General features: G+C 39.0%; 2 protein-coding genes across 15 annotated transcripts in view; one reads left to right on the top strand and one right to left on the bottom strand.

The window, feature by feature from the left end:
- CCDC148 (coiled-coil domain containing 148) overlaps positions 1–9800 on the bottom strand; it is a 246819-nt gene extending 237019 nt beyond the window's left edge. For both annotated transcript variants that reach the window (XM_060626781.3, XM_060626782.3), the window contains exon 1: positions 9686–9800. The gene's annotated coding sequence lies outside the window, so the exon portion shown is untranslated. The remainder of the gene's footprint in view (positions 1–9685) is intronic.
- A 570-nt stretch (positions 9801–10370) lies between these two features.
- Positions 10371–24996, top strand: part of PKP4 (plakophilin 4) — a 238285-nt gene continuing 223659 nt past the window's right edge. For 10 of the 13 annotated variants that reach the window (XM_078451276.1, XM_078451274.1, XM_078451275.1 and 7 more), the window contains exon 1: positions 10371–10494. The gene's annotated coding sequence lies outside the window, so the exon portion shown is untranslated. Of the gene's footprint in view, positions 10495–11326; positions 11440–11534; positions 11646–24996 lie in introns of those variants that run through there. The other 3 variants (XM_078451277.1, XM_078451270.1, XM_078451271.2) reach the window with 3 other exon arrangements.

Below are 24996 nucleotides of genomic sequence, written 5' to 3'. Positions count from 1 at the left end.
GACAGCTCAGAGCCTGTAACCTGTTTCGGATTCTGCTTCTCCCTCTTTCTCTGCCTCTCCCCCACTCATGATCTCCCTCTCTCTCTCACTCTTTCTCTCTCTCTCTCTCTTTCTCAAATAAACATTAAAACATTTTTAAAAAAGAGAATTGTTTCCAAATTTACTAAGTGATCATATATGAGAGTTTTAAGATGTGCCTATGTCATTTTTTAAAGTTTTTGCTTGCGATAGTTTTATTGAGACATAATTTATATTCCATGAATATATATCCATTATAAGCATGCAATGTGATTTTTAATAAATGTATAATTGTGCAATCATCACCATCATTCAGTTCTAGAATATTTCCATGACCTGAAAAAGTTATGCCATAGCCACTTGGATTCAATCTTCCGGTCCCAGCCCAAGGTAATCACTGATCTGCTTTTTGTTTCTATATTTTTTTTCCTTTTTTGGAAAGGTCATACAAATGGTATCATAAAACATGTGGCCTCTTGTGGATTTTTCCTCTTGGCATAATATAATGTAGGTTTATCCATGTTGTAGCATGTATCCACAGTTATTTTTATTGTTGAATAGCATTCTATTGTACCACATTTTATTTAATCATTAGTTGATTGACATTTTATTTCCAGTATTTTCCTATTATGAAAAATGCTGATATTATTGATGTAAACATCTTTGTGTGGACACGTTTTACTTCTTGAGTAGAAATCTAGAAGTAGAATTGCTGAGTCACATGGTAAGTTTATATTTATATTTGAAAGAAACTGTCAAATGGTTTTCCAGAGTTGGGTATACTAACCCATAATTTATGATAGTTCCAGTTTTCCACATCCTTGTCATCACTCGGTATTATTAATAGGTTGGTGTTATTAATCTTTTGTCTTATACCCATTCTAGTGGTTGTACAGTTGTGTTGTGGTTTTAATGTCCATTTCCTTTATGATTAATCATGTTGAGTATCTTTTCGTGTGATGATTTGTATAACTTTTTGGTGAAATGTCTATCCAAATATTTTGCACATTTTTAAATTGAGTTCCTTGCTTTCTTAGTTTTGATGTTTAGAAGTTCTACATAAATTCTAGATATAAGACCTTTATCAGATGATGATTAGAAAATATTCCTTCCCGGGATGCTTTGCTGGCTCAGTCAAAAGGCATGCAACTCTTGTTCTTGGGATTGAAAATTTGAACGCTACATTGGGTATAGAGATTACTAAAAAGACAAACTTATAAGAAAAACAGAAAAGAAAAAAGAAAGTATTCTTTCCCAGTTTATGACATATCTTCTCATTTTCTTGTTGTTTTGAAAAACCAAAATTTTATTTAAAAAACCTTTATTTCTATTAAGTTCAATTTATTTTTTCTTTTATGGATCATGATGTTGTATCATATCCAAGCAATCTGTGCCTAAAGCAAAGACACAAAAATACTGTACTATGTTTCTTTCAGAAGTCTTATAATTTTAGTTCTTACATAATTAATAGTTCTTACAGAAGTCTTACTATTTTAGTTCTTAGGTGTATGATGTATATTGAGTTCATTTTTCTGTATGGCTTAAGAGTATAAGTTCATTATTTTGCACATGGATGTCCAATTATTCCAGTAGCATTTTTTAAGTTTATTTATTTATTTTGAAAGAGAAAAAGAGAGCATGAGCAGGGAAGGGGCAGAGAGACAGGTAGAGATGGAGAATTCCAAGAAGGATCTGCACTGTCAGTGCAGAGTTCGATATGGCGCTCAAACTCACGAACTGGGAGATCATGACCTGAGACGAAGTCAAGAGTCCCAATGCTTAACTGACTGAGCCATCCAGGTGCCCCATCCCAGCAGCATTCCTTGAAGAGACACCCCAGTCCCCATTGAACTACCTTGGCATTTTTTGCTGGACACCAATTGATCGTAAACGTAAGGTCTTACTTCTGTACCTTCAATTCTATTTCATTGACCTACATGGCTATTATTATGCCAATATTATGTTCTATTATTGCAACTTTATAGTAAATCTTGAAATTGGATATTTTAATTCTTCCTATTCTGTTGCTGTTTTTGGTATTCTTGTTCCTATGTATATACATTTTAAGACTGGCTTATCAATTTCTACATAAAGTATTTGCTGGGATTTTGGTAGGGATCACATTGAATCAATAGGTCAGAGTTCTTATACTTTGTAAAAATGTATTCCTAGGTATCATGTTCTTTTCTGTGTTATGAATGGAACTGTTTTCTCAAGTTGTTTTCAAATTGCTAATTCCTATTTTATAAAAATGTAACTGATTTTTATGTACTTATCTTGTATCTTGTGACTTTGTTAAATTCATTTACTACTTCTAGTATTACTTTTGTTGTATATTTTTCAGAATTTTCTATGTATAGGGTCACATCATTTGTAAGTAAAGACAGCTTTAAATTTCCCTTTCCAATCTACGACTTTATTTTTCTTTCCTTATTACAATGGCTAAAACCTCCAGAACAGTGTCGAATAAAAAAGGATATGAGTAGATATCATTTCATTCTCAATTAAGAGAAAACATTCAGTCTTTTGTCACAAATGTGATGATAGCTGCAGGTTTTTCATAGATGCACTCTATCACATCAAGGAAGTGCCCTTCTATTGCTAGTTCGTTGGACATTTTTATCATGAATCGGTGTTGTATCTTGTCAGTTGCCTTAACTTCATCTATTTTCATCATTTTTTCTTATTTTTAAAAATATAGCCATTCTTGACTTGTGGTTTCTGATAAGATAATAACAAGCAGATGCTATTGATTTATCCCCCTAGTCCAACCCCAGAGATGCACAGAAGTTATAACCAGCTGTGTGGAAACCCGGTGATGAGAGTTAGCTGACCCGGTACGTAAAGAAACAGGGGCACAGGAATGGGAAGGGCCAGGTGCCACGGTAGGAGAATAGGATATAAGGAAAGCACTTGTGTATGATATATGTCCTCTCCTCTACTGTTCTAATCGGCTTCTTGCCACCTTTCTGACAGAGACAGAGCTCTGGAGTTAAGAAAATAACGAAGTCATATTTTCACAAAATTTAGGGAAAATAACTTCAAATCCAGTACTTCATACAACATATTGTTGTGGTGATCATTTGACGTCCTGGGGTTGGCACTGAGTCAAGAGCTACTTTACAAATGGAAATTGTTGACTTGCCAAGTGCCCTGCATCTATCTGACAGACTTCTGCTTTAGGCTTCACTCAAAGCTATATGGGTACCATTAGTAATTAGTATACTTCCAACATAGATCCATTTATGATCCATTTTTCCATCTATGATCTATTTATCCATCTATGATCATCCATTTATGATCACCAAATTTTTGACAGACTGTTTTTGCTTGATCTAGAATTCTTGACTGATAGGTTTTTCTTTCAGCACTTTGAATCTATTCTTCCATTGTTCTCTGGCTTCTTTTGTTTCTGATGAGGAGTCAGCTGTTAATTTTACTGTGGGTTTCTCCTTGTACATAATAAATTGTTACTTCATTGTTACATAATGATCTTGTTGCTTCAAAATTTTCTTGTCTTTGTCTTTCAGCAATCTGATGATGATATATCTAGTTTTGATTCCTCTTATGTTTATTCTATTGAGGGTTTACTGAGTTTCATGGATCCATAGATTAAGTTTTTTATAAAATTTGGGAAATTTTAGGTTGCTGCTTCTTCAAATATTTTTATATGTCCTTCTATCACTCTGTTATTTCTTTCTTTCTTAAGATTTATGTATTTATTTGGAGAGAGACAGAGAGAGTATGTGCATATGCAAGCAAGTGGGAGAGGGGCAGAGAGTAAGGGAGAGAGAAAATACCAAGCAGGCTCAGCACTGTCAGTGCAGAGACTGATGCAGGGCTGGATCCCATGAACCATGAGATCATGATCTGAACCAAGATCAAGAGTAGGGTGCTTAACTGACCAAGTCCCCCAGGGTCCCCCATCCTTTCTTTCTTGTACTCCTAGTTGTCTCATAAGTTTCTGAGGCACTATTCATTTTTCTTCAAACTTTTTTTCCTTTCTATTCCTCAGATTACGTAGTTTCCATTCCTTTTTTATTTTTTTTTATTTTTAATTTTTAATGTTTATTCATTTTTTTAATGTTTATTTTTGAGAGAGAGAGACAGCATGAGTGGAGGAGGGGCAGAGAGAGAGGGAGACACAGAATCTGAAGCAGGCCCCAGGCTCCAAGCTGTCAGCCCCATGCAGGGCTCAAACTCATGAGCAGTGAGGTCAAAGTTGGACGCTTAACCCACTGCACCACTCACACACCCCTCCATTCCTTTTCTATAGTTTCTTTTTCTTTATTGAGAGTCCCTATTTGTTGAGTTATTTTTCCTTTAAGGTTTTAAATGTATTTATAGTAGCTGTTTTGGATTAGTTGCCTACTAAATCCAACAAGTGGAACCACACAGCATGAACATTGGCTATTTTTCTAAATTTAGATTATGCTTTCCTGTTTCTTTCTTTCTTTCTTTCTTTCTTTCTGCATGTCTCAAATATTTTTGTTGAAAATTGGATACTTCAGCTAAAATATTACAGTAATATTGGATCAAGCTTGGTTTTCCTTCTGAGAATTTTTTTTTTTTTAATTATTTGCTGGAAATTAGACTTCGGAATCTGTTTCCCCTGAGCTGTGGTGCCACTGATATCTCCGGTAAATTTTCCTACCTTATTTTTATTTTTTAGCCTGGTTTCTAAAAAATTATTATACATGTATAAAATATATATAAATTCTATTATTTTCTTCCTCTACCAGTGGCATGGTAAATGATTCTACCTTGAAAAAGCAATCACATTGCTCATATTTTTTTTTTTTTAATTTTTTTTTTTTAACGTTTATTTATTTTTGAGACAAAGAGAGAGACAGAGCATGAACGGGGGGAGGGTCAGAGAGAGGGAGACACAGAATCGGAAGCAGGCTCCAGGCTCTGAGCTGTCAGCACAGAGCCCGACGCGGGGCTCAAACTCACGGACCGTGAGATCATGACCTGAGCCGAAGTCGGCCGCTTAACCGACTGAGCCACCCAGGCGCCCCATATGCTCATATTCTTGAAGTTCTTCTCTTGCTCCCAGTTTCACAGGAGAACTAAGCGTTGAGGAATATAAGGCTTTGAGCTTGGGGAGTGGGGAGGAATAGACATCACACTAAACAAAGCTCTTTTATCCAACTTAGGAAATATTTGGATCATTCATTTTTTATTTGTTGCTCTTCATAGTCCAACAAGATGGTCATAATATATGTTCTGCTGTCAAATATTTGCATAATATTGTCACAAAACCTTTTTATTGTAAGAGACAGACTCACTAAAGGCAAACCAGGAAAAGAATGTGTGAGAGGTGACTCTAAGAAACAGAAAGCTCATGGAGTACTAAAAAATGAAGTGTGTTCTAGCCTTGTGAGGAGAATAGGATCCCAGAAAACACAAGGGCCAACACAGCAGTTCTCTCTGTATTTGTTCTCTTAATTTCAAATTTCTAAGAGAAGAATCTGATTGGCACTATTATAGGGTATGGTCAATGGTCTATAATAAACTGGTCACATTTGAATCAGGTGTCCACCGGGCTGAACCATGGCCAGCTACTAGGTCATGAGGCTTGCAGGGCTGCATACTTCAAGGGCTGTGGATATAGGTACTTAGAAACACGTCTATTACATTTACCAGATGTTTGATCCCTTTCTTATTTTATAAAGTTGTTAAATTCTCATGATTCCACTGTGTTCAAACAACAACAACAACAACAACAACAACAACAACAACAACAACAACAAAAGAATCAGAGCGACCTGGATGTTTCGGATGAAAAAAAAATGTAGGTAGCCCTTATTTAATCTGCTTGACAAAGCTGAGTTTCAACTGTTTTTCTCAATACACCAAATTTTATGGCCTTAACTCTGAATAGGATAACTTCATGCCAAAGCATGTACAGCCAGTCCTTCTCACACTGCCCCCCCCACCAACCCCACCTCACCGAGGGGTAGAGATAGGTCCTCACAGAGATAAGATCTAAGGCTTTTCTCTCTTGGGTGGCTACATGACAGAAACCTCTATGCTGCTCTGCCATACATTATCTCACTTTTCTACACTGAACCTCCAGTCCCATCTTTTTCTAAGTACCTCCCAACATTACTGATCCTACAATTTCATTGTTAGAAGTCAAATTCTTCCAAGGACTAAAAAAGGATTAATGAATGGTGGCTTTTCTTAGTGTGAGAGACACTTTAGTAGTCCAAAGCACTATGGAAGTTACAGTCATGACTCTTACTGTATCCTATCTTCTATGGGAGAAGGCTCACACAAATAACTACACCATGGGGTAGAGTGTATTAAGTGCCACTATAAAATACTAAGGCAGAAATCATCCTCTCCAGAGGTGGATAAGGTGAGGAAATTTTCAGAAAAGGCTTTAGAGGTATTGGATTGGACCTCTAAGGGGAGGATTTGCATATTCAGAGAATGGTCTGGAGGTGGCATACAGTCAGTCAATCCTGAGCAGAACTATTATTTTTAGCAGCCATTCGCAGGACCAGTTTATTCCACTGCTCTCTTTCCCTCATTTGCCACCTGCCTCTGTTTTAACATTCCTTTTAAAAACAAACAAACAAAAAAAGCAACTATCAATTAGTGTGTTTTTTGGAATTCTTATATTTACTGCTCCCACCTTCTCCGTAGGCATCCAAGAATAAGAAAGAAGAGTGTTTCTGCTCTTCCCCTTTCTTTGCTGCCTCTATGATTTTTCAGGAATATTAATCATGGTGAGCTAATATGAAAATAAACATCAGAAAGGTACAAAGTTTTCATAATCATGATGGTTCTCATTGACTTCTTTCTGAGATGGTAAGTGAAAATTCCCTTTGATTTCTGTTTACTTTGTTCTTGAAGGTGGTGCTCACCAAACCTTTTTAGTCTTTTGAACTTTGCCTTAGGTCCAACCATCAGCATGAGCAGAGCCCTGCCCGCCCCCCCCCCCAACCCCCAGCTTCCCACCTCTACTTCCCATCAGTTAGACCCACCAAAGTGGTGTGGCTAGCAGGTTAAATGCTTCCTCTTCTCAAGTTGTTCATTTGCATTTATATGGAACCTCAGACTGGGAGACAATGGTCTCCACCTTCCACTGGAAATCTGGAAGTAAGGCACTGCAATTAGCAAGTAAAAGGCCCTTTTTGTAGGAGAGAACTTTACTGGCAAAATGGGTTATGATTTTGAGGAGAAAACGCACAATCTTCAGAATCTTTTTAGTTGTATTCAAGGGCCAGCATACTGGAGGTTAAAAAAGAAAAGCCTTAATAAATTTCCTTCAGACTGTTTTTTGGTGAAAAGAAGGTGAGGAAAGGGTGGTAGGTTTGAAAGAAGGTGGTTTCACAAAGGGTCAGATATGCATAACATGTAAGGAAAACTTTTGGAGGAGAGAACAGAACATACGATGTAAGAGAGAAATTTACAATCAATGGAGCAAAATCCTGGGAAGAGAATATGGTCCATGTTCAGAAGCAGAAATAGAGTATGGGTTTAGCACAGAAGAGGGGCACCTCTTCTCAGCAGGACTGAAGTAAGTGATCAAGTGTAAAAACGGAGACTGAGTGTTAGGAAGGTTAAAATAGAGGAACTCCATGATGGATGTCTCAGCCAAATATGAGGCAAGATCACTTAAAGAACTGGAAGAAGACAAAGTACAGTGGGGGGGCTTGAGGAAAGCAGAAATAGGACAGGTTTGAGAGAAGTACCCTGGATAATCACCCTCCTCATTGAGGAAAGGAGTTTAGAGAATCAGTGAAGACCCAGCCAAGTCTGGAGAGCCTAGAACTCTTAGTGGAACACAGTGATTTTGTAAACTTGTCCAGCAATGCATGGTAGTATTTTCAACTGAGTATAAGAATTAAAAAAAAATAATAATAATAACAATAATTAATAATGATAATGACAACATTTTAGGGGACCTTGTTCATGGTAGATTTTAGTAAGATTTTAATCATTACAAACATGGAATACACAATATCAAAATACTCATCACACTTGTGATCTGAGAAAAATACAAAAAGAAAAGATTATTGGAGTAAAAAAATTAATTCTTGTTGTCTTCTTTCTATGCTAGCCTAAGGCAAGAAAAAAGGAAATATTAATGTTATTTTTCCCATGTTCTTTTCATTCACTATTATTAAAAAATGTTTTTAAACCAAATCATTGGCATCATCTTAGTACAATAAAAATGAGTCTTGGGGCACCTGGGTGGCTCAGTCCATTAAGCGTCCGACTTCGGCTCAGGTTATGATTTCACGGTTTGTGGGTTCAGGCCGAGCATCAGGCTCTGTGCTGACAGCTCAGAGCCCAGAGCCTGCTTTGGATTCTGTGTCTCCCTCTCTGCCTGTCACCTGCTCATGCTCTGTCTCTCTCTCTCTCAGAAATAAACAAACATTAAAAAAAATTTAATAAAAATGAGTCTTATAAGAATTTGCATCTTACTTTTTTCATTTTCCAAACACACACACACAAGAGCCAGAAATGAAAGGCATGATGAGCAAACTTCCAGGATGGCAAGGCTCTACGGTCCCTGCTGATTCCTTCCCAATTCTGGAAATATGTGGGGGGAACACTCACATGTTCAACTGTTCTATTCTGCACTTCAACCCTGCATAAGATTATCAACGAAGTTTACATTTTACTGCAAATTGTAAGAGGTGTTTTTCCAATCAAGATACCATATTAACAAGTCTTATCTATTTTTGCAATTTTCAATTATAGCAAGATAAAAACTAATAGCAAAGCATATTATTCAACTTAAAATTCAGCACAGTAGTTAGATATATGTACCTTGCACACACATTAATCTCTTTCTCTGAACAAATATTTGTAATTTCCAAAATCCTAACTGCTTTTTCACAAAATATGGTCCCTCCAACTTAAGAGGCAGTAACATAAACATTACATTCTTACATCTTACTAACATGGCAAAATCACCAAAAGAAGGAACCTAAGAACATCAGTGGCTACCTGATAGAGCAGTATAATGCTTAAAAGTCTAATGTCTTCATGAAGACCCACTTGAATAGCCAGCATTTAACTATGAAAGTTATTTACAAAAAACAATCAGTATTGACAAGCTAGCACAAAGTGACCAAATGAAAGCATAGAACCTGTTATTAAAGCTCAAGATTTTTCTGTGTACTGATTCCATAACTCAGTTTATTTCTTCATAAAATTTAGAGGTAAACTGGAAAATACCCAGAAAACTTCAATCAACTGCAATCTATTTCCTTTACTCTCTGAGATCATCGGAACGCACGAAGAACTGACTTTATCACCTGTTTTTCCCCACTGGGTAAACTGAGGGGAAAGAGCATGCACCTGCCACGCTCACAGTGTGGAATGTACACACAGGTGGGTCTTTCATAAATACCCTTCAATGGAGGAGGGATTAGAGGCTTGCTTGGAAAAGCAGGGAACACATTTAAGTGACGACTCGATGACATCCAACATATTATACGTCAGCCAGTTCCTTACTAAAATATCATTCAAAGGAAATCTTTGAGTCTCCTTTAGGTTAGGCATTAAGTTTTTAAACCCAGAATTTTGAGGCAAGATCCGCCCCAGGGAAAGGGGAGTGGTTCGGAAAAACACGTAGAATTCAGGTGGATCAGTGACGTCAGGAAGAAGCAGCGAATTAAGAGATAGGGAGCAAACTCACCTGGAGTAGCAGAAGCTGCACACAGCTCAAAGGTCAAAGGTCAAGGCCTCAGGGAGTTCCCCCGACGCAGGAAAAGTGAAATGCCCACTCCTAGGTTCTCATGGATTCGTACAAGGGCTCAGCTGTTCCTGCCTTTGAGGTGAGATGAGGGACAAACCCTCATGCACAGCTGGGGTTGACAGGAAGCCGAAGCGCAAGCTGCCTCAGGTGTCAGAGCCAGCACGCGGGAATCTCCCTGTATTTCTTCCCTACACCCCCTCCCGCTCCCCAAGCCTGAGACACCTCCAGCCTCACTCCCCACCTTCTTCAGGCCCTCTCGCTCTTAACAGCATCGGTCTCTATGGCGACCTGAAACCGCAGTTCGCATTGGCCCGTTCAATATGAGGGCCGGGCCAATAGGGAGGGCCAGCCTTCTCCTTCCGACCAATGGCGTTGGCGGGGAGCAGGTCCGGAGACGGCGGCGTGCTGACGTTCCCGGGAGCCCGGGGCTGGCTGGGCAGGCGGGCTGGCGGCTGGGCGGGCGGCGGCGGCGGCCTCTGGGCAGTAGAGGGGGCTCCGGGGCTGAGTCCGTGTCGACGCCGGCCGCGGAGGCGGCACCATGGGCACTGGGTAGAGGGGCAAGTTGGCCACCGCCGCCGCCCGGGGTGGTGGGAGAGCAGCTTCGGGGGAGGGGGCGGGTGGGGGAGGGAGGGGCGGGCAGCCGCTTGGCCGCCGCACTTTTTTAATTTTTTCGGGTGCCGCAGCGACGACCCCTCGGCGCAGATGTCCCTGATCCCCCGAGCGACGACGGGCGCTGCCTAACCTGGAAAGTAAGTGTGCGGGCTCGCGGGAGGGCGCGAAGACTCCTGCCCCCGAGACCCCCGGCCCTCGCCCCCTCGCGCCGGAGCCGGGACCTGCGTGTGAGGGACGCGTGGGGGACGGGCGCCTCCCTCCCGTTACTCCGTCCCCACCGCCTCGCGGCCGCCTCGGCTTTCCTGCCCCGCCTCGTGTTCCTGCCCGCACTCGCCTGCCTGCTCCCCTCCCCCCGGCAGGCGCACAAGTTTCACCCTCCATTTGCTTTTCCCGGCTATTACTCTCCTCCGGTCTCCCCTGCGCGCCGCGCACGACCCTCCCCGCGTTGGCTTGTTCGGATCCAGATCCCCCAGCCCCGAACTTGAGCGCCACGCCGAGCCCTCCCGGACGTCTGCCTCGAGGCTCACCCGCTCTTGCCCGCCTGGCACGCCGCCCCGCGCCCCCAACACCCTGGGGCGCCCGCCTTCCCCAGCCCTCGGGGCGGTCTGTCCGTCCCTCCAGCCCCAGGTCCTGCGTCCTGGCCCCCTTCCCTTCCTCCCACGCCCCTTTTGCCTGCACAGTCTCGCGTTTGCCCCGCGAGTCCCGCGCTCCTGCGGGTCCTGCCCACCCCCCTCCGTCCAGCGCGCCCCTCGCTCTTCGCGGCGTATCCTCACGCTCCACCCCTCCTGGTTCCCTAGCCTAGAGCTTCCTCCGCTGCCCTCCTGCGCTGCCGCTTCCACCTCACCCTGCCTGGAGTTAAAGCGGAGCTGCGGTACCCACCCCCACCCCCCCCAACCCCGGGCCGTTCTGGAGTCCCTGCCCACCGCTGGGGCTGCCTGGTCCTCTTTCCCCTACCCGGGAAACGAGGGGATGAGCGACGGGGCCGGAATTTGGCTGCGTGTTGGCCGAGTGCGACAAACTGAGAGCGCGGGCAGTGCAGGCGCCGCGGCGGCAGTGGCCGCTCGGGGCGCAGCAATAGGCAGGTGTGTGTGTGTATCCGGGGGGCGGGGGCGGGGGTGGGGGTGGGGGGGGACGCGCGCCGCGGGCTCCTCGGCTGGCGACAGATTGTGCAGGAATGCGAGGAATGCACCAGGGGCATAGTCCACTCGGCCCGCCGCGGCTGCACTAGCGCCTTCCTGGCCCAGCTTTCGCCGCTCAGCCAGAGGTCACCGGAGCATCTTCGGAGCTGGTGAGCCTAGCTCCACTCCTCTCTTCCCCTTGCCTCTCTCCATGCGGCAGAGAGGGCGGCAGAGGGGAAGCGCGGCAGTTCTGTTGGGCTTCAGCTAGCATTTAGCCTGGGTTTTTGCTGCATTGGTCTCCAGGATCGTGAATTTGGGGTGGATGGCGGTGTAGCCAAGGTTATTGATCATTGCACAAGGTTCTTGGCAAGTTTGGTTTGCAAGATTTGAATAGTGCCTGTTTTTTACGAGGGTTTTCTGAAAACCTGCAGGAAAGGTGCCCAAGGTTCTTAGAGTAATGAGCTTGCAGCCAACGCATTTTAGCACTATCAAAAATGTCTGTTAATGCTCATGGATAGGGATGTACCGCAAGAGAGAACTTGAATGCATCACTTTGCTGTCACAAGAATTGCAATTTTTTCTCGTCATGCTGGGTTGTGTTTAGACCTCTTATAATACGTAATGAATAGAAACAGAGAAGCAGTGTTTGGTCAGCGATGGGACAGATAGAACTGTCTGGTACAGTTAAATTCGGGGCGTGTCAGTTACCATTGCAAGTAACTGGGGACAACACAATCATGTATATTTCAAGATGTAATTTATTAGTTGAGGTCTCAGTTCTTTTTGTTACTGAGTTTGAAAAAATAAATGCAGCCCTCCAACTTTCAACTAATGGTAATTATGTATAAAATCAATAATAATTAATATACTTTTTCGTCAAATTTTATTTTCTGTAATGCAGGAAAGCACATTTTCGACAGACGGTGTGTTTCTAGAATTGGGCTTAGATTATTATATTTTAAAAGGGAAAGTAGAAGACCGCTTCGCTTTTTGAATGCAGTGTGTTGCAATGGAAGTAACATCTTTTCTGGTACCTGTGAAATAGTTATGGAAATGGCAACATTATAATGAGAACAACCGATGTCCAAAATAAGGTTTCTGGATGTTGAAAAGCATACTATGTATGCCTTTATTTGACACAGTTTGCTTTGGAGGTTGAGTTTACTACAAGCCTCTCCACACTTCGTTATTTTTGTATCAGATTCAGGAAAATAATAAGTTGATTGTCTAGCTGTCTTCCAACACCTACTTTGTGTGAATCAAGTGCACTGAAAAGTATAAGATGAGTACCTTTCAGTTAAGGACTCAACAGAAAGGAAAAATAGAAAAAAATGAAAAAACTTTGCACTGGGAAAGGTTGTGTGTTTTAACTGCTACATTGTTTTTTTAGGTAGGTCCCTAATCTGTAGACCTTCTCATTTATAGATTTAACTCTAAATTGGAGTTAGTAACACTGTAGGATATTGGGAGGTGTTTATGGATGCTAACAGGAAATTTGTTATGTAACAATATCATATTACAGCAGAGTTTAACACATGCTTATTTGACTTGATGTGAAGATTAGAAAGTAAAAGTACAGTTTCTCTGCTACCTTAGAAATTTAAATGACTCATTCAAGTATATAATGTATATACGTGATTGGCTGTGCAAATAGTTTTACCTGCTTCAGGTAAAGGTATGCTTTCAGTTGGAAATAGATTTTAGTTGTTACAGATACTTGAAGAGAAGTAGCTCTAAAACTAGTAATCATTCACAATCAAAAATAACATAAATTGTGTTTTGATGATAGTATATTCCCTTACCAACCCCTGCTATTTTATAAGTAGAAGGTACTGCTTTTCACATATTAGATGTTATACTGAAGATTCTAAATTGTGGAATTAAGTGTCCAGTTTTCTTAATTCTTAACCTATACTGGTTTTGAGGGGAGATAGGGGAGCAGGGTAGTGATGGGAAGCATAAGAGAAGGTAAGCAGAAAGTAGGAGCAGCTGGCGTTCATCCAGAAAAAAAAAAAAATGTTACTGCTGCATTTACAGGCTGAATAAATCAATCTATTTCAGTGAGTGGTTCTGGTATAATTTGACTTAAAGAAACTACTCCCTAACTCAGTTTAATAAAAACTTTAGCAATTGTATGACCTTGATTAATTAAATTAAGTCTATATTAAGTCAGAATTGCAATTTCTTATTTCTATACAAATTGGGAAAGTAAATTTAATTTAAAACTTTTAAATTCACTTAATTAAAAAAACCAGTTATTGCCAGTTTTAAAATTGAATTCTTTCCTTGTTGTTGGCCAAGGATTGATTTACATAGAGAATTGTCACATCACCAATCATTTGGGAAGTCCAGTCTCTCACCTGACTGCTTTGAAATTTTAAAGTATTTTGAGAATGCTCTATAATCTGTTGGGGTTCCCCCCCCCCATTTCAATCAAGGGGTAAATCTCAAATTTGCCTAATTTTAAAATAGAATTATAATAATGAAGTCATACCTGCATTATTAACTGGAAGATAAAGTAGGGGTTATTCTGGGGTTATTCTGGGGCATAAACATTCATGGAATTGTATGTCACTTTGGAAAGCTGCCTTCATGCCTTCATTGTACTGGGAGATAATTACTTCTTCAATGTCTTAAATGGTTTTGTAGTGCCTTTCCTGCGCTGAAGGGGGAAGAAGAATCTGATACAGGACACCAGTGGACTGATCATGTTTAGAAAATTAGGTAACTATTTCATGCCCAAACTGTAACTACAAAGAGCTGCAGAGAGAGAGGAAGTAAAACTTTAAGATACCTGAATGTGAGACTTCATAAACTGCCAGTAAGTGATGATCTCAATCAGCAGATCAATTTGATGCCCAGCTGTAAGAAATAACAGGCTCCTTTTAGGATAAGGAGGTGAGGGCCTAAGTGACAAAGAGCAACAATTCATGTGCTTGCTCGTTTCAGTTGAGAAGTTGTACAACATTCATATGTTGTTCACATTATCACTTTAATAAATCAGTGGAATTATCTTCATCTTTTGGGGGCTTTGTTACTGTAACTAATTGGGGATATTACATGATGGTGCTTTTCAGTGAAACTTAGAATACTGCAGACATTCCATTTGTCACTGGTCTAAGTATTTTCTTTTTATAATTTAGATTTACTGTTATTTGGTATACTAATAAATGTTAGCTACAGTGCTGTTCATTTGATTATTCATAGTCTTGATATTATAGTTTATTGTGACTAATACATAATGATTCACTGCAGATGATAAAATGCCATTAGAGATTGGATTGTAAAATTTTAATACTATAAAATATATAAATTAAAAATATGGAGGTGTCTGCATTATTTTAAGTCATGTCATTATGAAACATTTTTCATGAACTGTATAATGCCTGCTGATTCAGTAGATGCCAGTCCCTCTAGGTAGATATAATATCATATAGCCTTCATTAAGTCCAGAACTCAACAAACAAAGGGTGGGTAGGGAGGGGGTAAGTGAACCAATAACCCTCTTCAACTGCCAAGGCATGTTTGCTTCTATCATTATTGTCTATGTTAAATATAAATTTAGTGAGTTGTAAATATCCAGAGAAGTTTATTCTGTTCTTCCTTAATCTGGATCCCCTCCCCTCCCCTGCCCCCTTTACCCGACGTCAAACACTACCACCCAATGCATCTGTCTGCTTGGAGAGGCAGAGAAAGCCCCTTTTCAGGAGCCATTTAATATTGAAGCTGATGCTTAGTGTTCCAAGTTGAATTTAGAGTGGATGCGGGTTTTTGTCGTCAAAATGGCATTATATATAAAAGGTAAAATGTGTCATTGAAGAGGGGTCATCAGAGTACTCTGTAGGCTTTGGAGGCCTGGCCTGGAACTTGGAATACAGTTTTTCATAGATGCCACGGCTGACTTACACATAGGCTTTTAAAACACTAGGAAGTAGTGTCTGAAATTCTGGTCCTTTGTAAGCTCTCTCAAATTGCAGACGGGGAGGTGAAAAGCACTCTACTCCAGAAATTAGGATATCTACCACTAAACCTTATGGCCCTAATAAACCATTTAACATTTGGGTTATAGCTTCCTCCTTTTAAAAATGCAAGGTTTTGGGGGCACCTGGGTGGCTTAGTTAAGCATCTGACTTCAGCTCAGATCATGGTCTCGGGGTTCCTGAGTTCAAATCCCACCCCCTGCTTCAGACTCTGTGCTGACAGCTGAGCCTGGAGCCTGCTTTGGATTCTGTGTCTCCCTCTGTCTCTGCCCCTCCCCCACTTGTTCTCTCTCTCTCAAAAATAAATAAAAACATTAAAAATAAATACAAATAAAAATGCAGGGTTTGGGGTGGCTGGGTAGCTCAGTGAGTTAAGTGTCTCTTATTTCAGCTTAGGCCGTGGTCTCACATTCCACGGGTTCAAGCCCCACGTTGGGCTCTGTGCTGACAGTGCAGAGAACCTGCTTGGGATTCTCTGCCCCTACCCTGCTAGTGTACTCTCTCAGGCGCTCTCTCTTTCTCTCAAAAATAAATAAACATCAAGTAAAAATGAAGGGTTCGGATTGCATTGCTTTGCTCAAGGTTTCCAAAGCCCTCCATGCTTTTGCTTTTTTTTTTTTTTTTTTTAAAGAGAAGTTTCCTAAGCATTAGTTTATGTAATCAGTCTTCTTTCTCCTTCCCCAAATCATAGCAACAAAGGAGTTGGAGTTCTCTTTTGGGACTTTTGAATCTCCTTCATGGGCACCTTAAATTGTTTTGTTTTTTTCTTTTGTAACAAGATCATTTTGGCAAGTGAGAGGAACGGATTAATGTATATAAATGTTTTCATGGTCTTTGGCTGTCTACCCCTAACCCACCCCTCATCCAGAATTAACCATGGTAGTTTAGGTCAGAAAAGGTCCTTGGACTTTCACCTTGACACTGAGTGAATCCATAAAATGTATCAGTAAAGCAATGAGGTGTCTGCTTAGAAGTCAGACTGCCATAGTTCAGTTCTGTCTATTTGCTAGGTGTGTGACATGCTAAATTATATAAATTCTATAGATCTCATTTTACTCATTTGTAAAACAATGATGTAAGTATCCACCTCAAATGGTTGTGAGGAATAAATGAGTCAATGCATGTAAAGCCCTTAAAGCTCAGGGCCAGCTCTTAATACATTTAAACCCTTATTCTTGCATTGTTGTACTTAATGATACTTTCTGTAGCATCTACTATATATTGGGCAAATTATTAACTTGCTTTCTTTTATCTTAGTAAATACGATTATGAATCTAAATAAAATATTTCAGGGAAAATATAAACTACGAAAGATAAATTATGAGTTTGATAGTTTGCAAGAGATTGTTCATAAGGAAAAGAATCCAGCAAAATCAAAGAAGGGCCTTTTTAAAATAGGGAAGTTATAAGTTCTTGGGGTGCTTGGGTCGCTCAGTCGGTTAAGTGTCTGACTTTTGCTCAGGTCGTGATCTCGCTCGCGTTCGTGAGCTTGAGCTCCTTGTTGAGCTCTGTGCTGACAGCTTAGAGCTTGGAGTCTGCTTCAGATTCTGTGTCTCCCTCTCTCTGCCCCTTCCTCGCTCACACTTTATCTCTCACAAATAAACAAACATTAACAATATTAAAAAAATAAAATAGGGGAGTTACAACTTCTTTAGTTAGGCAATATGTAAAGGCATGTAAAATACCACTAACCAACACATGTAGGAGGTTTGGTTGAATAATTCCTTAATAAACGTGTTTGAAAGGTAAAGACTGATAGTATTATATTGCAGGGGCCAGAGTGGAAACGCTTGCAAAATGTAAAATATCTTTTAATTATGTATATAACTATTGCATTTGTAATTCTAATTAGTATCATTTTATACAATGTCTTTCCTAGTCTTTACATGAAGAAAGTGTTAGTGTTTTTTTTGTTTTGGTTTTTAATATAATTTATTGCCAAATTGGCTTCTATACAGCACCCAGTGCTCATCCCAGCAAGTGCCCTCCTCAATGCCCATCACCCATTTTCCCCTCGCCCCCACCCCCCATCCGCCCTCAATTTGTCTCTCTGTATTTTAGAGTCTCTTGTGGTTTGCCTCACTCCCTCTCTCTACTGTAACTATTTTTTCCCCTTCCCTTCCCCCATGGGCTTCTGTTAAGTTTCTCAAGATCCACATATGAGTGAAAACATATGATATCTGTCCTTCTCTGACTTATTTCACTCAGTGTAATACCTTCCAGTTCTGTCCACGTTGCTGCAAATTTCATGATTTTATTCAGAAAGTGTTAGTGTTAATCATATATGCATTTATGGCCTAAAATGCAGCTTGTAAATTAACTTTAAAAAAATATATATATAGGGGCGTCTGGGTGGCTCAGTTGGTTAAGTGTCCGACTTCGGCTCAGGTCACCATCTCACGGTCTGTGGGTTCGAGCCCCATGTCGGGCTCTGGGCTGATGGCTCAGAGCCTGGAGCCTGCTTCCGATTCTGTGTCTCCCTCTCTCTCTGCCCCTCCCCCATTCATGCTCTGTCTCTCTCTGTCTCAAAAATAAATAAAAACGTTAAAAATATATATATATATATACGTATATATATATATATATATATATATATATATATATATATATATTTATTTATTTATTTATTTTATTTTATTTTAGAGAGAGCACACAAGCCAGGGAGAGGGGCAGAGGAAGACAGAGAAAATCTCAAGCAGGCTCCATGCTCCGCACAGAGCCCAATGCAGGGCTTGATCTCACCACCCTGGGACCATGACCTAAGCCGAAATCAAGAGTTGGATGCTCAGCCAACTGAACCACCCAGGCACCCCTTAAATCAGCTTTTCAAACTGATGTTTCTGTCCAGAAATGAGCACTTGAAATTGACAGGAAATTGCCAAAGCAATGAAAGACTAGAAGTTTGGAAGATACTTAATGTAATAAACCAAGAGACAGTGGTTTAAGAGATATAAAGAGTCTCTTGTTCTAGACCTGGCTGTGTTACTACATAGGTGTGTGTCCCATGAGTAAGTCCTTTACCTCTGGGCTCTAGTTTGCTCGTGTATAAAATGAGGGAGGGAGTTGAACTAGATGCTCTCTAGAGCCCTAGTACTTATATTTCACCATGCTTAGAATTACATGTTGTCATTCTGTTTAATTTTTCCCTCAGCAGAAATGAGGACTGTCTTCTCAAGTATTTATTAAAATTTACTTTTTAGGATAAGGGGAGAAAGTTGAAGTTGTATACATGAAATGCTCAGCTCATAAAAATATAAGCATTGTAGCCAGACAAACATTTGACCTAATGTTGGCTGAGTCAGTGGCTAACCTCTTGGATTCATTTGTTAATAGCCAGTTTCCTGTGCACTTTTGAGGCTTAACCCCTAATTGAGACTAAATTTTCCGGAAGTTGGATAGAAACAGAAGGGGGATTTAGGTGGTGATTTGAGGGGACTAGTCTTGTTAAAATGAGAAAGACCCACTTACCATTTGCTTTAATTTTGTTTTGTCCTCAAAGACATGAACTGAGAGTTGTTCCTCTGAAAACATCTTGCTTTTCCATAAATACTTTATGTTCGTAGGAACTCACTAATTCATATCTCATTATAGAATATAGATCTCTTTCATTTAACTCTAATCTTTGCATGCAGACAATGTACAGTGTTCGGAAACTGGTGGATTCCAACAGGATGATATTGTTCTTGGATTGTGTTTTTTGTTTTTGTTTTTTAAAGCAGTTAAAAACTCTGTTGAGGAGAGCTTCTTCTAGATCCTGCTCTCCCCTACAAAGGGGAAAAAATCCTTATAGAACTTACATATGTATACATCCATAAACAGTAGTTTAAAAATATTGAGATCAGCTATTTTCTTTTGCTAATGTAATCAGTACATTATTTTCAAAAGGAGAATTATGTATGTATACTAATGTATGCAATATTAATTTTCAGTGTCATGATCAAAGTAAACACTTGAATAGGCTTTTCAGTTTCCATACCTTCACAAGAATTAGAAGCACTCATGTAAAATGGAAACCAGTAATAACCACTTTGAAGTGAAGCGCATCATATATTCTGACACCTGTACCCTGTATTGAATAGGAAAGAAGGACTGATCTAGCTAGTTAGAAGTAACTTCTTATTCTTTAATACTACCAAGGGTTCAAACAAAGGGACTGAACACAATTAGTGCTTCATATTTACTGGAGCCCTACCATGTATGTGTTCTGTTTTAGATACCTCTTATTTAAAAAGATCTACGATTCATTTTAGCTCCTTTCAAGCAACATTCATTAGTCCCCTGCTCTGTATCAGACTGTGCTAGGCCTCATGGCCAAATAATGGTTTCTGTCAGGAGTTTTACTTGGATTCAGTATTGAGAGTCTCCATCTTTAAGGAATTTGTGATTAATTTTACAATCCAGTTGGGAAAAATAATACACATGAACTGGAAAAAAAAAGTCCTAGAAAACTTTGGTATATAAATAAACATGCAAAATTTTTCTGTAAGTGTTAAGAAAGAGCTGTAAGATGACTTTGTATTAACTGGGTTTTAGTTAAATTTACTTTTTTGGTATGTGTTGATACATTACCAGAATCTAGATAGACAGCTGCCTGCCTTAACCACTGTCTGTGGCTTTCTTTGGAAAAACCTTGCATCTGAAAAAGTACGCTCTTACCAATAGTAAGGTAGAGATTTCAGAAAAGGTTTTAATCATGAACTTGATTATTTGGTTATATTTCTTAGAGTACTTTACCAAATACCCTATGTAAAATGATCACAATGAAAATGAATTCTTGATGAAAAACCATAATTTATGCTTCAAGACTTACCATTTTAAGTAAGTTCTTTTTTTTTAAACTTTTTTTTTAAATTTTTATGTTTTTATTTTATTTTTGAGAAAGAAAGAGAGAGAGACAGAGTGCTAGTGGGGGGAGGGGCAGAGAGAGAAGGAGACACAGAATCTGAAGTAGGCTCCAGACTCCAAGCTGTCAGCAGAGAGCCCGATGCGGGGCTTGAACTCACGGATGGTGAGATCATGCCCTGAGCCAAAGTCGGACACCCAACCGACTGAGCCACTTAGGCGCCCCTTAAGGAAGTTCTTATTTTCATTTTCATATAGCAGTACTTTGGTTTATTGTGTTTTGTGCTTTTCTTTATTCTTTATGCAATTTATGTGCCTTTATAAGTCCAGACTCATTATCTATTATTGAAAATATCCCCTTCCGTTGTTATGAATAAACAGAAGAATGTTTTGAAAATCTCTTGTGACATCTGCTAGAATAAATGGTCTCATTGAATCTTACCTTAAATCTCAGACTGATGTACTGTTGGGAATTTTCCACTTATTGTCAATTTGTCAATGACTGAATAAGCAGAAGAGTCAGTTTTTTTTTAAAGCACTAAAAAAGGAATCCAAAAACCCAATTGGACTTGCACAAGAACTGCTATTATTTTGAGACCTGTGATAAACAACTCAGCTGTTGAAATGTCTAATTCAGACTGTCAGCAGATGAAAAATTCAGACTGTCAGTCTGAAATCTTTAGACAGGCTATTGGCAGGTGTCAGTCTTCAGAAATATTGTTTGTGGGTCATTTATTTGGAGCTCTGAACACAGTTTTCCATAGAAGCAATATAAATCCAGAAATTCAGCATCCTAAAATATAACTAGAATTTAGAATATATTGGTTCCCATTGTCCTCCTCTGAGCTCTTCAATGGCAGGGATTTTGTCTTTGTGTGTGACTTATTCTTGACCTCTAGTCTTTCTAGATATTTATAAGAATAAATTGTGTTTTTTTAAATATTTTTTATTTGAGTATAAATGACAACGTTACATTCGTTTCAGATCTACAACATAGTGATTCAACTTCTATGTTATGCTATGCTCACCCAAAGTGTAGCTATCATCTGTCCCTATGCTGCACTATTACAGTATCACTGACCTATTCCTTATGCTGTCCCTTTCATTCCCATGACTTATTCATTCCATAAATGGAAGCCTGTATCTCCCCTCCTCTTCACTCAGTTTGTTCACCTCTCCTCCCTCCTGGGAAACATCAGTTCTCTGTGTTTTTAGGTTTGATTCAGCTCTGTATTTATTCATTTTTTTAGACTCCATATATGAGTGAAATCATGGTATTTGTCTTTCTTTCTCTCACTTATTTCATTTAGCATAATATCCTCTATATCCATCCATGTTGTTGCAAATGGCGAGATCTCTTCATTTTTTAATGACCATGTAGTATTCAACTGTGTGTGTGTGTGTATACACACATACATACATACATTCACCACGTGTGTTTTATCCATTAATCTATTGATAGACACTTGGGTTGCTTCCATATCTTGGCTATGTGGATTATGTGATATTTCTGTTTTTAATTTTTTGAGGAACCTCCATACTATTTTCCACAGTAGTTGTACCAATTTACATTCCCACCAGCAGTGCATGAGAGTTCCTTTCTCTCCACATCCTTGCCAACACTCGTCTTTTCTTGTCATTTTGATGTTAGCCATTCTAACTAGTATAAGGTGATAGCTCATTGTGGTTTTGATTTGCATTTCCCTGGTGATGAGTGATGTCAAGCATCTTTTCTTGTGTCTGTTGGCCATCTCTATGTCTTCTTTGGAAGAAAACTGTTCACGTTCTCTGGCCATTTTTTAAATCAGATTGGGGTTTATTGGTGTTGAGTTGTAGAAGTTGTTTATATAATTTGAATATTCACCCTTTATCAGATAAATCCTTTGGAAATGTCTTCTCCCATTAATGAATGAGTTTTAAATTGCAATTTTGGAATACCTTCACCAACTACTCTTGGATTAACTTCTCTCTGCAGCCCTCTTTCTTTTGTAAATTATTTTTGTAAACTGTTTATCATGCATATTTCAATGGCAACACTGCATTTGCCTCATAGAAAAATTACCTTTGTAATACAACTTGCTAGATAATTTATCATATCAAATTCCTTACTAAAAATCCTCAGTTAGAAGATGTTAAACATATTGATTCATATTCATATTAATTTTAATTGCCTATATTATAACTATGGTGAAATGAATTTACATAGTCCTCTTTTTCGTACTATTCACATGCAGACATCAAGCTCCAAGACCAGCTTGGTCAGGTTTTGGCAGTATGACATTGAGCAAATTTTCTGTGTCCTTGTCTTTTGTAAATTAGTAATAACTTTTATATACCCAGCTGATGAATTGAGGTCAGGAGTAGATGTAATTTTAAGCACATGAAGTTTTTCAAAGGAAAAAGTTTACTAAAATAGTATAATTTATACTATAAACCTACATAAACATTAAAAATACTAAAGCAGGAAATTTCATAGCTTGTTTTAGCCCAGTGGGTACACCAAATCTTTGTTTGATTTTAACAGTGCAGTTGGAAATACTCTTAAGACATTTTGGTGGTCCCTCACCTAACCTCAAGTAATCACAGTGGTAAAATTTGAATAAATAATAATTTAAAAAATAAATTTTAATTGTGAAATTATTTTGAAATCACACGTGGCTTTAAGAAATAACACAGAGATCCTGGGTACCCTTTACCTAGTTTCCTCCAATAGTAACATTTTGCAAAACTACAGTACAGTTTCATGACCAGGATATTGACACTGATACAGTCAGGATACATAACAAATTCTATCACTACAGGCATCCCCTATGTTGCTCTTGTAGAGCCACAGCCTCACTTCTCTCTCACCCTCCCCCCCTCCTTAATCTCTACCAACAATTTAATTAATTTAATTTAATTCCATTTCTATAATTTTGTCATTTTAAGAATGTTACATAAATAGAATCATATAGTGTGTGACTCTGGAGTTTTGGGTTTTGTTTTTACTCAGCATAATTCCTTAGAGATTCATTCAGGTTGTTCTGTATCAATATCTCTTCTGTTTAATTGCTTAGTATTACATAGTATGGATGTACCACAGTTTAATCATTCACCTATGGAGGGACATCTGGGTTATTTTTAATTTATGATAATTTTAAGTTTACAAATATAACTGCTGTAGATATCTGTATCCTAGAAAATGCATAGGAATGAAATTGCTGGATTGATTTTTTTTTTTAAGATACTATTTTTAAGTAATCTATACCCAGCGTAGGGCTCGAACTCAGAAACCCAAGATCAAGAGTCCCATGCTCCACCAAGTGGAGCCAGACAAGTGCCCCTGAATTATAATTTTTGAAAGCTTTCTTTCTGTGATTACACACTGAATTACATGAGGCCTCATGTAAAGTTAGGTAAATTACCAAAACTTGTCTGTAAAATATATAGACAACTTGTCTATAAAACATAAAGTCTTTTATCTTTTGTTAGTGTTTTACAAATACTACTCCCATAAGTTTACCTTATTTTTAGCAAAACATCATTCATTTTAAGTGGATATCCTGAACTTGCTTTGTAGCTTGACTTCAGTGTTTGTTTTCTGTTCTGTTCTGTTTTGTTTTGGACAGCAGGTATACTTAATTTCTGGTAGCAGTACTGTATTTTTAAATGCAATTCTTGATGTTGCGTTTATTTGGAATTTCACCTATGTAGGATGTACAGCATTATAGGTAATGTTCTTCCCAAAAAAAAGGTGTTTATTGTGTACCATGCTAACAGGCAAAGTGGGGACATAAAATGAAGACATCAGTATCCTTGTATGTGATTGGAATTGATCCAGCTGTCAGGTAGAAGACAATAAGCATACCTGGTATTTTTAAAGGCAAGGACTCTTTTCTTTCCTAGGAGAGAAGACATTTTTTAAAGCATGATTCTCTCACTTTCTCCTCTTAACCCCCTGCTTTTTGCGTGATTACATACAATTTCTGCTAGAAAAAAAAAATGCTGAAATTGTCTAGCCTAAAGTCTTTACTAATAATAATTTGATTTTTTGAATTAATGTCCTTCTTATCTTGAATGTCAAATATGTTTCTTCTCATAGTTTAAAATACCACCAGATCCGTTAGTTTTATATCTTGTTCTGTATTGCTTATTTTTAGTATAATACATTTATCAATGCTTTTAGCATTCATAGTCTTCTGCAATCCCAGCTGAGAAGACAACTGATGATCATGAGCAATCCTAAAACATAGCTTATCCAGTAACATTCTTTTTTAACACGTGCTTTTAAGGATTTGATCCTTTCTCTATATTTGAATGATATAACCTCAGCACCTTTTAATTTCACTGAAGTATGATCTTCCCAACAATTTGTATATTTCCTGAAGGCTTTTCTCTAGGTGACTAGTGTTCCCTTCTCTGTCTCGTGAGCCTGTGGTTCTTTTCCTTCAAGATCTAACTCAGTGACCCCTTCCTAGTGAAGCCTTCTTTGGCCCTTCTTTCTTACCATTTTGCATGTAACTCTGCTATGAACATGTGTCACGTTGTGTTCAAGTTGTTTTCTGTGTCTCTGTTCATGGCTATGTTGCAAGTCCTGATCAGGTTACTGTGTCACAGCCATCATTGTAGCTCTCACTTAGCAACGTGCCTGCCATATATTATGCCCCAGCTGCGTGCTTTGTGTGAATGAACAATTAAATACTTTATGATCTTAGTTGTC

This window comes from Panthera onca, chromosome C1 (assembly GCF_046562875.1).
Source record: "Panthera onca isolate mPanOnc1 chromosome C1, mPanOnc1 haplotype 2, whole genome shotgun sequence".
Taxonomy (NCBI): Eukaryota; Metazoa; Chordata; class Mammalia; order Carnivora; family Felidae; genus Panthera; species Panthera onca.
Note: the sequence above shows the minus strand (reverse complement) of the source record. Positions and strands in the feature narration are given on the sequence as shown.